Source organism: Muscardinus avellanarius (assembly GCF_963383645.1).
Source record: "Muscardinus avellanarius genome assembly, chromosome: 5".
NCBI lineage: Eukaryota > Metazoa > Chordata > Mammalia > Rodentia > Gliridae > Muscardinus > Muscardinus avellanarius.
In genome coordinates this window covers 106,679,937-106,698,616 of record NC_137790.1, presented here as the reverse complement: position 1 = coordinate 106,698,616, position 18,680 = coordinate 106,679,937, and the positions used below count along the sequence as shown (strand labels likewise).

The 18,680-nt window shown below is 37.4% G+C and overlaps 1 protein-coding gene and 1 pseudogene across 8 annotated transcripts in view; both read right to left on the bottom strand.

Annotated features, from left to right (window-relative positions):
• Positions 1 to 18,680, bottom strand: part of MECOM (MDS1 and EVI1 complex locus) — a gene marked incomplete at both ends in the record, with an annotated part of 591,781 nt that overhangs the window by 81,402 nt on the left and 491,699 nt on the right. The gene's annotated exons all lie outside the window — the stretch shown is intronic.
• Positions 11,554 to 15,405, bottom strand: LOC308262798 (large ribosomal subunit protein uL22-like; annotated as a pseudogene). The gene is made up of 2 exons: positions 15,223 to 15,405; positions 11,554 to 11,918 (listed from the first exon to the last, which is right to left on the bottom strand). The product of its transcript is annotated as a large ribosomal subunit protein uL22-like (transcript).

Here is an 18,680-nt window from a genome sequence, read left to right as displayed (position 1 = left end):
TATGACCCAATGATACCACTCCTTGGTATCTTTCCAAAACAAAGTTAGAATACTAGAGTGATACATGCATAGCCATGATTGTAGCAGCACAATGCACAGAAGCCAAACTATGAAACGAACCCAGATGTTTAATCAACACAGAAATAGATAAGAACATGTTTTATATACACATAATAGAATTTCACCCAGCCACAAAAAGGAACAAAACTTTGTCATTTGCAAGAAAATGGATGGTACTAGGGAATATTTTGCTAAGTGAGATCAGCCAGGCTCAGAAAGTGAAGGGTCATAAGTTTTTTCTCAAATGTAGAAACTAGAGAGAAAATAGGAAACAGAAGTCACTTCAGGTAAATGAGCAGAGACCAGTAGAACAGTGGAAGGAGATTGTGGGAGGGACGTGGTGAGGGGGAAAATGAGACTTGAGAGAAGGAACAGTTCAAATTAGTGTCCATATTTGAAAGCGTCACTGCCAATCTCAATAATATGTATCAGGAGGGAGAGGGGGAAGTGGGGTGGGATTTGGGGAGAATACACCAAGGGAGGTGTGCACACATGTTTGTAACACTCTTAATCTCACTATAATGTGTAACTAGAACATACCAATTAAAATATATCATAGTACATATATATATATATATATATATATATATATATATATATATATATATATAAATGTATTTTCAGGATGTGTCTCCTTATAGCAAGGGAGCACAGTATTTTTACATACTAACCTTGACTCTGGCATTATCTTTAAGATAACTCAGCCATCTAAACTGCAACTTGATGAGACCCTGAACCCTCAATTGCCCAGCAAGCTAATCTGATCCGCAATTCTTAAATCACAGAAACTGAGGACAATACATGTTTATCCTATCTTCAGCCACTGTTTGGGGGAAGTTTGCTATGCAGAAATGGAGAGAAAACATATTAGCCAAAGCACTCTGGTGGATATTCAGAATCCAGTTTCCTGGCCTCTTCTGATCTTCAGGGACTCGAGGCCTATGGAGGAGAGCTCCTGCAGGCATCCAGCCTTGGTCTGTCCATATGCTGCAGCTCAAAGGTGGGGTGGGGAGCTCACACTGCCATCTCACAAGTACTCACCTCTGGTCCTACTCATGAACCATCACTGAAGAGACTCATAGTGTGTCCCAGGAGCCACAAAGTTGAGAAGCAGTGGAAAGGCTTGATACAGCCAAAGTACAGAAAGCTTTCTAAAACCTATTGGAACTTAGGCTAGATGGGTTGAAAACAGGAAAAGGCAGTGTCTTAAGTTTCAGAAAAATTACATTATGAAAGATTTTAGAAATATCTATTTCCTGTTTCCAGATCTACCACATAAGAGCTCATGAGCTCCAGTTAGTTTGGGGGGAGCATTACCAAACTAGAGTTTTAGGCTGATTTACAAATTCAGATTTGTTTTTGTTGTTGATACATAAAAATAGCAAAGATGTTGATCTTTGAACATAAAAATGTCCTGCTATACTATTTGCCAGGAGCTGCCCTAATCTAGGAAAAAGGTGACATAGCCATTTCAGTGCCAAATGCATAAGTGAAAAATAATATTTTTCATTTAGGATTTTCATTTAGCAATTCCTGTTCCTCTCATATTCTCACCTCTTTATGGAGTTGAAACTTGCTCCTTGTTCTTGCCATGGTGGCGCGCGCTTTCCTTTGAGCTGTAATCATCCACAGTAAGTAGCTATCGGTCACCACTTCTCAGATTCCCAGAAAGACTGCCACACCCCATCACTACCAACCCAAGCTATATCAAGGGATCATAATGCACTATTTCATATAATAACTCACTCACGCTATATGGTGAGTATTCTCCCTATTTTACAAATGAGGACACTGAACTCAATAACACTGAGTAAATAAATAACCCAAAATAGTTTTGTTTTGTATTATTTTCTAAAATTCCTTTTTTTAATGTGACAGTATTATCACAGGCCTGCTACAAGTTAAGGGGTCTTATCTAATTTGAAGCTCTTTTTCTCATTTTAAGCATAGATATATCTCTATATATATAAACAATTTTACATGGACTCGGGCTGTTTTGAAGTAACTCCAAGAATTTCTCCAATATGCTGCTCTCTCCAATTTCTTGTTTCTTGACTCAATGGTTGAAAATGACTGAACTCAATATACCGCAGGATAAGGTTTAGACACCAGGGGGAATAACAACATTAATATAAAACCATTGTTTGAGCTGCTGCAGTCATTGCAATCTATTTAGAGAGATAAGACTAAGCAACTGAGAAGAACAGCAATGAATTCAAGACTGTAGTCATTGAGCACTACATGTTTTGGTTTAAATAATACATGCTACAGAAATTCAGATGGGAGGGAGATGTGTGAAGGCACAGTAGTAGAAGCTTCAGGGAAGAAGTGAGACTTGTGGTCTTTCAAAAGCTGGCAAAGGTAAAAAACAGCATTACGGAGAGGCTTCAAGGTTTTCTTAATTGATTGAATGAAACCAAGGAGATTATTGTCCATTCAGTGTACAAAATCATCCCTGTAAATTTCAAAATATATATCACTGTGGTTTAGATTATTGTAGCTTAGGTACGTGTGTCCTAAAAAAGAGACTAGTTTTCCTGATTTTAATATACAAAATGGTTTTATACTCTATTCTCTGAAAATCTTTTAGATTAATAAAAAGCGATATGCAATAATAATTTGAAATAATTTGGAAAAATAATTTGAAAACTAGGTCTGGAGGCACACATTTGAAATCCCAGTACTTTGGAGGCTGAGACAGGGGGATTGCAGGTTTGTGGCCAGCCTCAACAACTTAGTGACGTTATCCACAATTTAGTGAGGCACTGTTTCAAAATAAAAGAATAAAATAGGTCTGGGAGTATAGCTCAGCAGTACCACATGAACCCCCCAAAATTTTGTTTTGGTGAAATACAAAGACAGTAAGAGTAAATTCTTCTTAAATCTAAAAATTACTAACTTACATATCAGGATATATTTTCTCTGAAAAATAAATAAATGCATGATAGTTTCACCTAAAAGAAAAAATATTCTCTGGTAAGAAAGAAAGCAAAAAGAAATATTGAAATGTTATCTTTAAGTCATCAAAAGCTTGGTATCAGACAAATGAAACTGTTATGTGACATTATCATTGTTAATACTGGATAAATTGCAATAAAACTAGATGTCAACCACTAAGCCAGCATGGGATGGAGGGATGGGGAGGGAATGGGGTGGGGATCGGGTAGGGGCTAACTGGGCGATATGTGCATGTATGTCTACAAAAGTATTTTCTCTATACCATTATGATGTATGAATAAAGTACACCAATAAAAGAAAAATTGCAAAAAAAAAGATTCTACTAAGATATAATGCTTTATAAGCAAACCAGAAACATTTCTTTTCAAATCTTCCAATTTTAACAACCAAAGACATTATAGTTTGTTTATAGCTCATTTCAATAATAATAGTGACATCAAAATCAAAATACATTTTGAAACACTCATAAGCATGGTGTCTATTTTAAATAAATAATCTCTAGTTCTGTTTTCTGGGCTCTAGTCACCCATGGACTTAACTGTTTTTTGTTTTATTTTGTTTTGTCTTATTTTAATATTAGAGGTAAAACTAAGGGCCATCTACCTCCAAATCACACCAAGAGCCCTTTTTATATTTTATTTTGAAACAGGGTCTCACTAAGTCACTGAGGGTCAGAGTTGGTGAAGATAGCCTCAAACCTATGATCCTCCTGTCTCAGCCTCCCAGTACTGGGAATACAGGTGTGCACTACCAGGCAGGCTTACAATTTACTCTTTACAGTAAGAGTAAATTCTTATAGCAAGCAAGAATTTTCTTAAGTTGTTTGCAGCAATTTAGCAGAACCCTCAGCAATTTAGTGAGACTCTGTTTCCAAAAAATATATTTTAAAGGGTTGAAGAGGTAAAATGACCCTGCGTTCAATCTATATCACCCCACTCCAAATATGATTGGATATGTAGGCAAACATTATCCATTTATTTTTCTTTAATGAAGTGTATTTGAATACTTGATTTCTAACATTAGTCTATCTTGTTAATTTCATTCACTTATTCATTTATCCCAGAAAGAAATCAGCTATAATCCTTGCCAGACACTCATCTTCAAAAACTTCACCGGTAGTAATGTGGCGTGCATACGGGGCAGAGCAAGTAGACAGTCATAGAAATAAAAGAGGGGAAAATGGTAAAAAGTAATAATTATAATCATTTAGTAAGAGCCTAATCTGTGTCAAGTACTTATTATGTATCATTTCATTTAATAATTCGCTAACAGGGTATAAGATGCTTATTGTGCTTGTCTTACCGATGACCAAAGCCAACTCAATTTCATTGAGTAAAAAAGCTGCCCAAAGTCACATAGTGGTAGACATCAAAGATGGGCTGTGGCCCCTGATCAATCCAACCATTCTTCCCTGCCTCCCCAAGGCTGTACCACTCAGACATAGGAACTTGAAAGGCTAGCTTGATAGAAAGCTGTCATTTGATGTCACTCTGATCCAACCATTGACTGACAAGGACCCTCAGGATCTTTAACCTCAGTTTAATAACATATATTAATGAAGGAAATATCACTAAAGGGGCATTTCCAAGACCCTAACAGACTCCCGGGATAGCAGGGAAATCTACACTGTGTATTAGTAATTAAATGCAGGCCAAAGAAGCTCCAGGATTTTTCCCAAGGTTTAATCATTATCAAAGAGAGAACAAATTTGTATCAAAGCTCAGCTTGTGGCATAGTATTTTTTCAATTACCCTCTCATTGATTAAATACATTTAAATTGCAGTATTTTTTAGGGAAAGGTACACTCAAAAAGAAATTCGGTATTCAAGACAAGAAAAAGAGGTACCTCTTGAAAGTAAAATTCTTACTAAGATTTTCACAAGTGACCCTAGAAAACATATCACCTGACCTCCTCTCATACTGTTCACTTAGGTTTCTATAAAAACATAATGTAAAGGTAAAAGAAGACAGAACAATGGCTTTTATTTTTCTTCTTCTAACTATGGACCTATGCCCTATTGTGTGTGTGTGTGTGTGTGTGTGTGTGTGTGTGTGTGTGTGTGTGTGTGTGTTTTGGTGGTACTGGGGTTCCTGGAAACCCTTCTCCCTCCGGGCTACACTCCCAGACCTATTTTATATTTTTATTTGGGAACAGGATCTCTTAAGCCAGAGAGGCTGGCTTTGAACCTGCGCAATCCTCCTGTCTCTGCCTCCCAAGCATGGGGATTACAAGCGTGTGCCACCACACCTGGCCCGGACCTATGCTCTAATTTGAGTGCTCATAAACACAATGATATTCAATTTTTTGACATTTTATCATTAAGACAAAGTTATGTCTTAATTGCTCAGGGAAGGTCATTTGGGGTCGTTAGTGTGGCTTTCTCCTAAATCCAGCTTGGCTTCCCTTGGTATCTCCTCTATCATTGATTATTGACATACACTGTTTAAACTTCCTTATTTTTTTTGTCATCATCAGATGACCTTATATCATCTTCCTTGTCTAAGCCAGTTCTTAGCAAAGTTTCTTGACAAGAGTTTTGTCTACATATAGTCAGCAGAGGTTTTGATGGAGAATAAATGGGTTCATAAAACTAGGTCTTGAAGTAAGACTCAGTCCCTCTGTTTCGAGACATCTTTTGAAACTGCTTAATGAAAGCTCTTAAAGATCTGGATGAGGACACATTAGATGCACGTCATCAGAAAGCATATGGAATTTCACCTCTTCAGACTATGAAAAGAAATAAACTGTTTATTGCACAGTTTAAAAGACATTTCCAAGCTATGGCTATGCTGAAGTGAGAATTTATTCTAGGAGAATTAATGTGAAATCACATGAAGAAGAATGAAGTCAAGTTGTAAAACTGATTAATTTCAGCAACAAAAGTAGAGAGATACAATATCGCCACATGTTGCCATTGTAGTCCCGCCACCTACAGCATATGAGAACTCTGTAATTAGTCTGTGTTTTTCATCACTGGGAAGAAAGTATGTAGTTTTGAATATCATGTTTAAAGCACCTAAAGAGCCCAAAGTTGTCATGCTAAATACAAGAGATCTAAAGATCTGCTGTTACACATCTATTACATTTAGTGAGCTGTCCACTGGCTTTTTTGAAGTGCTGTACATACGATCTTGGAAGGCGAAACACTTTATGTACCATAGGAAATTTGAGGCATAATGTTTAATGTTCACAAGATAAGTTAACAAAACTGTATGCTAGTGACTTTTTTATTTCCCTGTTTTATGTCCTTCACGTACTTTAAGGGAAGATAAACAAGAAGGTAGGAGAATAAAATGTGCCTTTTCCTTTCACCTTTTTCGTTCTCTTTTCTAAATTAAATTATAACTGCTGATTTGCACCCAAGGAAGAAATCATGTTAAAATACTCTGGATTTTTTTTTTAATGTTTAGATAACAGCTTTCAAAACACAGCTAAGTAAAATGTGTTTTGAGATGGAAAGCATTTGGTCTTTTATGCAGCTTTCAACAGCTTAAGTGAAGGGATTTTTAATGTTCCCAAACAGCTGGGTCATACTACATGTATCTTGAATTACTCTCATGAAGGATCCCACATCCCCGACTGCAAGGAGACGCTCCGTCTTTAATTCCTGTTTTTGCTGCTGGTCATCTTGATAGCTTCCCATTACTATTACAGAATTCTGCTAGATAATGCTTCACAAACATTGTTTTCCAAAAGAACTTATTCTTGAACAAAGCATAAGCTTCTTCAAAAAACGCTATTATTTTTTCATTTATCCTGTGTCAGATTCAGAAAACAACAGATTAGTGTACACTGGAACAAAAATCACAGTGTTTCAGGGAAGGGGAAATGGTTTCACTTATTTTCAGGACCTCTTGTAGCTTTCCCAAAAATGCTGTCGAACATTCCAGTACACATTATCTGAATTGACTAAATTTTGATCACCCTCTCAATATCACTCCAGACAAATGCTCCAAAGGAGTTTTTCAGAACAAATAAATATAATTGTTTTCAGATTCCTTCCTTGGAAAGGAGCTGCCCATAAAGGCATCTGTGTATGGGTACTTATGTGAATGTAAGTAAGACAATGAAGAAAGTCTGGCTGGCATGCTCACACAATGTCAAATCAACATTAAAACAAAATATTGCAGAATATTGTTAAATGAAAATGTACTGAATTAAATTGCATCTGACATTTAATAACAGATTTACTGTTTTACCCCCCAAAAAGTAAAAAAATAAAAACAGTTCAGAAGCTTGTATATACTAAGTATGCAAATCACAAGAATTTTCATAAATATACTTAAATTATGTAAACAGCTAGGTAAAAATGGCAAAGAGGTTATTATCTATGTTCATAGATAATAAGCCTGTCACTTGTTATTTGTTTCATAGATAATTTAACTTTTCTTTCACTTGTTTCTAATTTAGAGACCTGGTTGATGGAGAGGATTCCCCCTGGCATTCCCTTCTGTGTGTTTTCCCCTTCACCTGGCTCTCCAGCTCCATGGTAAGCCATGGACCCTCTGCCTTTTCTGTGTGACCAGCCATTGCTGAGTGCTGAGGAGGGACAGGTCATAGAAGACTGGCGCATTATTCCATTACTGTGCATGATGTATGTGATAGGACAAGGTGCTCGAGGTCCCGTGTGATGGAAGAAAAGAAGCTGATATATGTATTATCTATCGTACAGTTCTAAATAATAAACAACTCCCATTGTGTAAGTGGCTCAGATGATTAATTGTAATTTCAATTGCTTTCACAAACTCTCTACAATTACTTTTCACCTAATCTCTATCTTCCACATCCTCCAAAATATCTCAACTTGTTCTTGATAACTGAAAGTTATGCATGTGATTTACACTTCTATGAATAGATATGCAATTCTAACATAGGAAAATTTATTTTATATATTTTATATACCCACACATGCTTACATGTGCACACACATGCATATGATTTCAAAACTACCTTCAAAAATATATGAGAAGCTGGGCGTGGTGGCGCACGCTTGTAATCCCCGCGCTTGGGAGGCGGAGACAGGAGGATCACGCTGGCTTAAGAGACCCTGTTTCCAAATTTAAAAACATAAAATAGGTCTGGGAGTGTAACACGGTGGTAGAAGGGCTTCCAGAAACCCCAGTACCACACATGCACACACACACACACACACACATACACACATATATATATGAGAATGTACATCTGAATTATTTTTTAGTATCCTTCACGGCTTTCTATTTCAATTAGCCATGTTATATCCACCCACTTGTTGACTCTTGTTATATAGTTATTTATATATACACAAATATATATATATATATACATACATACATGTATCTTTAAAATAGTCTTCAAAGTTCATGAGGGATGAGAGAGAAGAGCAGCTTATCATTTGAAAACATGATGGGGAAAAAGATGCATTGGAAACAATTGAAATTTTATTCTTAAATAATTTGATCAGTTCTTCTTCATAATGAACTTTAAAGAAAAGTTGGAATGTTAAAAAATGTAAAATTCCATACACTAGTAAATTATTTAATGTATAAAAATTCAGAGCAAATAGTAAAAATATATTTAAGATTTAAATATTAATAAGTTCAGTTAACCTCATTTATTTGGAATAAAATAATCAACAGGCTATTAAATTAATCATAAATGGCAATGACAATGATTTTGCTTCCAAGTACATCCTGTCTAGCTGTTTTCAAATACTGTATAATTCGAGGAGTGTGCTTCCTGTCAAATCACTAAATATTTTCTCTGTCCTCAGAGTGATAAAGCAAATAAAAATATTGACGTTTTTCACACTTATTCAATACCCACAGAAAAGAAACTTAAATTATCATTTAAAATGCAGTACATCTTATGCTTTAAGAAAACCCCTTAAAATAAAATTTCAAAATATATAATAATATGTAGCAGATAGTGAGAGCAGACAGTGAGAGAAAGAAGTACCCCTTTGTTTCTAACTTCCTGCTTAACCATTTTATCAGAAGCTTATCTGACTAAACAGAGAGGGGCAGCATGATACTTTGTTCTGTCCAGTTCTATGTGAGGATAGTTCTACTTTTTTTTTTCCCATGGGAAAGAAACAAATGTCAGCCGCCAAAATACAAAGGCCAAGATGATATCTTATGACTGGCTCAAGAAAGTTATATTTTAGAAAAATTATATTTAGCCTTCTCGTGCTGGAAATGAAACCCCCAGACTATCACAAAAGTGATTTTATATAGATGCCGCCTATGTAAGCCCTCTTCTGATCAAATCTATTTTTGCTTCTGTCAATTTAGATGTCTATTTTAATACTAGGAATTGCCAGCTCTGAGACAGATCTAGGAAGTCAACTCCTAGACCTTCCATTGTCTCAGAAGCAACCCTCAAATGATGCTGTCTCCAGTCTTGATTGTGGCTAGTTCCATGAGGCACAGCTCAAGTGTACATACATTGTCATGGTCAAAATGTACATGGACAATACTTCTTATGTCCATTCATTATAAAGTGCCTAAAACTATGGTTGGGAGCCAGATTCTCTAATTCTGGTTGAAATTTCACAAAGCTTCATGGGGAAACCTAGTAATAATTTACATAGGATAGAAGAATTGAGTGTCCCTCAAATAAAAGTAGCAGCAGGTAGGTGGCCTTTTCCTCCTCATGTTCTTGAAGAACAGTACACTGTCAAACTCAGCAGGTGAATAGGAAAAACATCAAATCGATTAGATAATTTTTTAAAGAATAAACTTACTAGTGCTTTTGAGATTCCATCCATAAGTGGGTTTCCACCAATCATTACCAACACTGTAGACTTTGAATCTCCCTATTACATTCTAAATCCTAAATCCCATGGGCTGTGTCTCAATAACTTATGGGGCTCAAGAATGTAGGTCAGTGGTAGAACACTTGCTTAGCATTTGTAAGACCCTGGGCTTTATTCCAAGCACCTCAAACTATAAACAGATACATACAGATTGCAGAAACATTTCCTATATCCATATGATAAAATTCTAAAATGAATACTTTTGCTTTCGAAGTTAAACTAATAGGAACATTTCAAATTGTACTCCTGGAATTTCTTTTTGTTTTTATGTCTTTGTATGTTCACAAATTCTTTCCATTATATTAATAATATTTCTCATTTTTAAGTATACATGTATATAACTTAATTTTATAATGTGCCAATTTTCTATTAAAAAGGCCCTTTTTTAGCAAAGTATAAAATGATAGTGACAACTTTGACAAAAAATATGGTATAAGTAAAAGGAAAATTGATGAAAAAATAGTTCAAATAGTGCTATGTCCATATAGGAAAATATCAATACCAATCTTACTAAAATGTACAGGAAGGGGGAGAGCGGGAGGGATCTAGAGGGAACACACCCAGTGCTGTGTGCATGAATGTGTGTCATTTTGAAACTCACTAGAATGTATAACTACAATGCACCAATAAAGGTATAAAAGGGTAGTTAAAGTAAAATGCTGTTGCCCTTTCCTATTAGATAGAAATGCTTTCTGACTGCATAAGGAGATCCGTGTGGAAATTCCTTAGAAACTGGGAATGGATCCACCATATGATCTGGCTATACCACTCCTGTGTATCTTTCTAAAGGGGTTAAAATCAGAGAACTACAGCAACATATGCATACCCATGTTCATAGCAGTGCAATTTGCAATAACCAAAATATGGAACCAACCTAGGTCTCCATCAACAAATGAATGGATTGCAAAATTATGGGAAATACACATAATGGAATTCTACTCAGCAGCAAAAAAAAAAAAAAATCATGTCATTTGCAAGAGAACATTTATGTTAAGTGAGATCAGCCAGGCACAGAAAGAGAAGGAACATATGTTTTCTCTAATATGCCCAAACTAGGGAGTATTAGGGATACCAGAGGGACTCCAGATAGTGGAGGGGAAACCTCAGCAAAGCTAGAAAGGAAGAGTAGGGGAGGAAGAAGGCTGAGGTTGATTAATGGAGGAGCCACATTTGAATAAGTGTGAATGTAACATGGTCAACCTGGACACTCATTGTTGGGATGGGGAAGGGAAGGGAAAATGGTGGGGAGAGGGCCCCAAGTACTGTGTGAATGTATGCCATTTTCAACATGATTCACATTATGATGTGAAACTATAGTGTACCAATAACAAAAAAAAATGGATTGAATTACATTGGTTCTGAAAAAGAACCCTATTATTGACCAATAATAATTCAAAATAGCTGTCATATTTTACTCATCTTGAATTCCCTATCAGACTTTATTCTTCTTGGACCGTTTTCATTCTTATATCTCCTTCAATGCTTCACTCAGTGATGGGTTGGTTTATATTGGGTTTTCAGCACATACATGTTTGATGAAATACAAATTTGAAATGTTACTTTATGTCAGTTAGAAAGCCGTGTGTGTGTGTGTGTGTGTGTGTGTGTGTGTGTGTGTGTGTGGCGCTGGGGATTGAAACCAGAGGTGGGTATTCTACCTCTGAGACATTCCACCTCTGAGATACCCCAGCCCTATTTTGTTGTTTTTACTTTTCTTTGCATTCATTTTATGCTGCATTTATTCTTGTGTCGTAAGTTTTTGTTTCTTCAGTTTCTTCTGAGATATCTTTTTATTCTGTGCAAACTCCTCTTCTGGTTTAGGAACAATTTACTCCTTCTCAGAATCATCCCAGTGTGGCGGGGGAGCTCATGTATGGGTTAATTCAACCATGAGCTCTGCACATAGGCAGTGCATCTTCGGGGCTTTGTTCACCTGGGTATGTTTGAGGACCAGAGAGCCAACATTTAAACCCTTAAGTTCAGCATAGCTTTCTGCATTTTTAAGCATGTGCAGCAAAAATTCAGCATTCTTTTTGGGCCACTGGCCTTGTGTCCAGCCCACTGTTTGGCCTGGGCACACCTACCAACTCCACTGTTAAAACGCTGGAATGGGCGCCACGCGGGAAGATGGCGACCGAGAAAAGCGGGGCTTAAGAGTCCCGCTAACAACCAATCTCCATTACCACAAAAAGAGCACCTTTCATAGCCAGAAAACACCATCACCAGAAAAACAAAAAAAACCACCAGGCTCCAGAGAGAAAACGGACTGAGAACAGAGCTCAGGGCCACAGAGGAGACACACGCGCCCGAGGACGCGGCAGCAGTGCCATACTGCCGGCGGCAGCGGCGAACTCAACGGACGGCTACAGCAAGCCAGGTGAGCTGCTGCGGAACAGCCAGGCGGTATCTTTCAGCGCAGACAGCATTTAAAGCTCCCAGTGGCTGAGCTCAGCACACGCTGCAGGGATTCAGAGTGGAAATCAAAACCAGAGAAGAAAAAATACGCCAGCCTCATGGCCGAGGGCGTGGCAGAGGCGCCATATTGCCACCGGCGGCGGCAGCAGCAGTAAATTCACCGAGTCCAGTACAGCTACATCTGCGTACTCAAGAACAGTGAGTCAAATTGCGGGCCACAGAGGAGAAATCACAGTATTGGGCCTCCTGGGACTTGACCCAGTGAGGGAGTGGTGGTGGCAGAGATATCACACCATAGGAGAACGTGCAACCTGGCACCCCCCATAGTTTAAAGCAGCATCTATCGACTCCCTGGGTCGGAGACTCTGTGATACAACCCAGTAAAGGAGTAGTGGGGTCTGAGATAATACAGACTCGAGATCCAGAGCACCTTAAGTGAAGCCATAGTGACCCAAGGGAAGAACCCAGAGAAGGCACAAACCTCCGAAATCATGGGAAAGAGGAATAACACTGGAGTAATGAATGTGCACAACCCCACAACATCAGAACCTGATAAAACAGAAAATCAGAGATTTCTAGAAGATCAAATCAGGAAAATAACTGTAGAAATAATAGAGGTGCTTCGAAAAGAACTCAGAGAGAGCCAAAAAGAGATAAAGGATGCAATTAATGAAGTAAAGGCCTCAATTCAAAGCACAAACAACCGATTAGACCACATGGGGAACAGAATCTCGCTCTTAGAAGATGAGCAATCCAAAAATGAATGCATAGTTTCTAATCTAGAAAAAAATATCCAACAGCAGGAATCTGATATTGAAGAAATATGGGCCCGTCTTAAGAGAGCTAACCTAAGAATAATTGGAATAGAGGAGGGAAAAGAAAGTGATACCAAAGGGATCAACAATCTCTTCAAGGAAGTAATAGCAGAAAATTTTCCAAATATAGAGCAAGAGGTTGATACACAGATCCAGGAAACTTATAGAACTCCCTTTAGACAGGATCGGAGAAGAGGATCCCCACGCCATATAATTGTCAAAATGACCAATGTGGAAGCCAAGCAGAGAATCTTAAAGGCAACAAAAACAAAGGGCCAACTGACATTCAGAGGCAAACCAATTAGAATCACTCCAGACTTCCCAAACCAAGTCATGAGAGCCAGAAGGGCTTGGAGTAACATATTCCAAACTCTGAAAGAAAACAACTTCCAGCCAAAAATTTCCTATCCAGCAAAACTTTCTATCAAATTAGATGGAGAAATAAGAAGCTTCCATGACAAACAGAAACTGAAGGAATTTATGTCTTCAAAACCAGCGCTAGAGAAAATACTCAAAGAGATTAACTACGAAGAAGAAATAGGTAACACTCACCAGAACCAGAGAAACAAGAGTTTCCATCCAACAGACAACTAAGATTGGTTATCTGTGGAGATTCATTATTTATGTTAGTCTTTTACCTATCTCTAAGTTGTATTGTTTGCCTTTATTGTTGTTAATTTTTAGGATTTCTAGTTGGAATATTAATATACCTTCAGATATAGCATTTGGAAATATTTTATCCAATTCTATTAGTAACTGTTAACTCTGTTTACATTGTCTTTGGATATACAATATTTTCTTTTATTTTTTAGGGAGTTTGTATATTCTTCTGTTGCCTGTGCCATTGAAATCATATCCAAGAAATCACTGCCAATTTCAATGTTGTGAGGTTTTATGACCCAGATTTTCTCCTAAAAGTTTATAGTCTTAAGATTTATATTTAGGTCTTTTATCTATTTTGAGTTGATACTTGTATATGGGATTAGGTAAAGGTCCAATTTTATTCTTTTCCATGTAATTATTATTTTTCAATAATATTTAGTTAAAAGATTATTATTTCCACCACCAAATGTTCGTGGAAACCTTGTCAAAAATAACTTGACAATATAGGGAAGAATTTAGCTCTAGGCTTGTATTTAACTCCAATGGTCTATATATCTGCCTTTAGAACAGTACTACACTGTTTCAATTATTGTAGCTTTATATGGTTTGAAATCAGAAAATATATATCTGCTAGCTTTGTTCTTTTTCAAGATCGTTTTGGGTATCTAGAATTCATATTCCATATTAAGATAGATTTTTTCTGAAAAATAAATATATAAATATATGATAGTTTCACCTAAAAAAACAGAAAAAAATATGCTCTAGTAAGAAAGAAAGCAAAAAGAAATATTGAAATGCTATCTTTAAATCATCAAACGCTTGGTATCAGACAAATGAAACTGTTATGTGAGATTACCATTTTTAATTTTGGATAAATTGCTATAATACTAGATGTCAACCACTAAGCCAAGCATGGGAAGGAGGGATGGGGAGAGAATGGGGTGGGGATCGGGTGGGGGCTGACTGGGCGATGTGTGCATGTATGTTACAAAAGTTTGTATCCCACTATGATGTATGAATACAGTGCACCAATAAAATAAAATTAAAAAAAAAAAACGCTGGAATGGCACACACTGCTTCTTTTATTGTGTGTGTGGTACTGGGGATGGAAGCCAGGGAGGTTCTACCTCCAAGCAACACCCCAGTCCTACTTTTTATCCATCCATCCTTTTCTTTCCTTCCTTCCTTCCTTCCTTCCTTCCTTCCTTCCTTCTTTCTTTCTTTCTTTCTTTCTTTCTTTCTTTCTTTCTTTCTTTCTTTCTTTCTTTCTTTCTGTGGTACTGGGGTTCCTGGAAAACCTTTTACCTCTGGGCTACACTCCCAGGCCTATTTTTATACTTTTTTATTTGGAAACAGGGTCTCTTAAGCCAGTGCGGCTGGCTTCGAACCTAAGCGATCCTCCTGTCTCCACCTCCCAAGTGCAGGGATTACAAGCGTGCGCCACCACGCCCGGCTAGTCTTTATTTTTGAAACAGGGTCTCGCTGAGTTGCAAAGGACCTCACTAAGTAGCTGAGGCTGTTCACGAACTGCGGTCTTCCTGTCTCAGCAGGGATTACGAGTGAGTGTGCGCCACCATGCCCGGCTTCACACTGCTTCTTTAAAGTGACATCTTTCAAATACTTGGTGGCTTTTTAGATATGTGTGCTCTTTATGGACTAGGCAGTTTCACAGCTATTCCTAAAATGAACACTTTAATTTGAACTCTTGATTTGCATGATTTTGTGGGATTTTCTGGGTCAAGAAAGTAGGCAACCATTTTCACAGATCACCTCAAACCACTTACAGGGAGGGCCTATTTTATTTTTATTTTGAAACGGTCTAAGTTGCTACACATGGGCATCAAATCTTTGATCCGTTTGTCTCAGACTCCCAAGTACTGGTATTACAAATGTGCACCACTACAGCCTTCTCTTTAACTTTTCTTATCTAATGAAATTTGAGAGTAGAATGGTGTTTACCAGAGGTTGAGGAGAATAGAGGGAAAGAGGAGAAAAGGTTGAGCGAAGGCTCATTTCATTTAGGAGCAAGAAACTCTGCTGACTATAGAGAACAATAATGTACATTTCAAAAACTAAAAGAAAGTATTTGGAATTCTTCACCATAATGAAATGATAAATGTTTGAAGAGACAGATAAGTTTAACCTGACTTGAACATTATGCAATGTACGGACATTAAAATAGTATATAGTAGCCCATTAATATGTAAAGTTTTTGTTTTTATGTATCAGTTAAGAAATTAATGAAAAATCACTCTGGTTGGGCATGACAGTGCACACTTGTAATCCCAGTATTTGGGAGGCTGAGATAGGACGATCACAGTTTGTGGACTGCCTCAGGTACTTATTGAGGCCCTCTGTAATTTGGTGAGACCCTATTTCAAAATAAAAATAAAATAGGGCTGTGAGTGTAGCTTTGAGGTAGAATGGCCCTGGGCTCAACCCTTAGTACCACAGAAGCAAGCAAGCAAACAAAGAACACTCTTTAACATTTACATTAAGCCATTATAATTCTTTAAAAATAACAAAAAATGATCTTTAAACGTATTTAGAAATGCATCTAAAATAAAATGAAAATACATTTAAATGAAATAAATGCTTATTGGAATAAATTATTTAATAATCATTTGTCAAGCACCTACTCCATGTTATTCTAAGGCAGACAGAGGAAATAATGAAAATGTAAAATAGCAGAGATGAGAAGCTATTTCTCAACTGCTGTAAAATGGAAAAGATCATTAAGAGAAACAGGGATCCTGGCCTGGAACAACACCCAAGTAAACTATTGAGATGTAAATGAAGGTGGGGTAGGGAAGAACTTTTGGCCTTAGTTTTCTCAAGTGAAGACAGAACTGATTCTGGTAAAATAGAAAATTCCCCAAAGAGGAAACATAAATACTAAAGGAATGGCAGGTCATTCCAGAAAGAGCAATAGGAAGTTAGACCAGCATCAATGGGGTCCATCCAGAGAAGGGTGGAAGACAGATGAAACTCTCGTGAGAACTACATGAATAACACAATATTGACAAGGGAAGAGTTCAGGAGTGAAAAAGGAAACCTTTTCCCCTGGATACTATAGATTTTTACTAAAAAAGGATATATACAAAAATTGTAACAGCAACCAAACTCCTGCCCATAGTTTGATCTGACACAGAAATGGAATTCATATTTAAGAACTAAGATAGCAAATTCTTTTTATCAAGAAATGTAATCATCCAGGTATGGGGGCACATTCCTGTGATCCCAGTACTTGGGAGGCTACAACAGGAAGATCACAAATGTGAGGCCAGCCTCGGAAACTTAGTGAGACCCTATTTCAAAATAAAAGATATACTGCTGCTGGATTTAATCCACAGTACGAGAGAGAGAGAGAGAGTGAGAGAGAGAGAGAGAGCGCGAGAGCGCGCGCGAGAGAGCACGAGAGAGCGAGAGAGAGAGAGAGAGAGAGAAAAGAATAAATTTAGTTATTTTTTGCCTTGTATACATCATTATCTATTTTATTTGTAATAATGTTTCTTAGTGTTATATAAAAATCTGGACAATGTCAATTTCTTTTCTTTTTTATTATACTATCGGTTTTAACTTCATTTGCTCTTGTCAGTACTCCTGTAGATATAATTAAAGCCCTAAGCATCCTGACATTACCCCCTGAATAAACATAATCTCAGAAGAAATAAATTGAAACTATAAATTTATTACTCTGGATATAAAAAATGTAACAGAAGAGAGTGCATGAAAATAGTATTGATATTTTCATTATTGCAGCTCTATATAATTCAAGATTTTAAATGATACTGACTAGGAAATGACCAGCCTGAAGCACGTCTGAGCAGATTCTGTGTATTAGGCTACAGGAGACGTAGTGTTACTGCTGCTCTGATTCCTGACACGGGGTCATGAAGTCCCAGTGGGCAGAAGGCTGAAGACATGACAGTAGGCCGTAAACTCCATAACTACCCTGACCAGTCACTTAGCTTCTCATGGCATTTTCCCCCTTTCTGGGACATACATTGGCTTCTGACTGGAAAAGAGCAGTTATCTAAGGTTTCAGGGCTTGTCTTATTGGATCCATGTGAAAGTCAAGTGACATTGGAAATGAGGGCATTTCATAAACTCTATGCACTATTTATAATCAGTTTAAAGGTTCTTATTATATTTACATAAAAATGATGTTTTCCCATAGATTACCCTATATAGAGAGGACATACCCCCCCCCCCTTTTGGCCCTATTCATGCCACACCTTCATCTGTAATTAGTAAATGCACTAAAAAATGAGCATAGGAACAAACATAAAATACATGTGAAATTTATAATACTTGGTACTCCTTTCTCAAGCAATCTCTTTCACTGCTATTCATGACCTACTCCCTCTTAGTTCACCTTCTGCCTCTCTGGATTCCTTTACAGGCTCTTCCATAGAGGTAATTTCTTCACTTCCTGAAGAAATACTCTTTTCCCAAGAATCTGTTCTCAGCCCACTCTCTGTTTCACATGCCCACTGGATTCTAAGAACCATTCTCAAAGCGTTAATCATCCCTACCCTTCCTCCTTATGCTGATACGTCCCTGACAATACTTCTAACAACAAGCTCGCCTCTGAACTCCAAACTGGTTTAGCCAGTTATCCCAGAGGCATCTAAAGTTCAGTGTGGCCATATCTGAACACATTCTGTGTTCATTTTCTTGCCCTGGCTGGTACTACCTTATCCTCTATGCCTCCAGCAGGTCCCAATCCCAGCCAGTTGCCAAGCCTTGTCAGTTACATTTCCTAAATAGTTTTCCTATCAGTTGGTTCTCAGTATTGCTTGTCTTCTTGCATTTTAATTACGACATGCAACTTCTTGCATCCAGAATTGTTCAAATCAGACCCATTTTTACCAAATATTGCCAGAGCATAAAATCAGTCCATGTTAATTTCCTGATTTAAGTACTTAAATGACTATCAATATTGGCAGGATGTAGGCCTGACACTCAGAATATGAAACACTTCACGTGAACTTCCCTGCCATGCAGAACTCATGTCCTCTCACTCCCC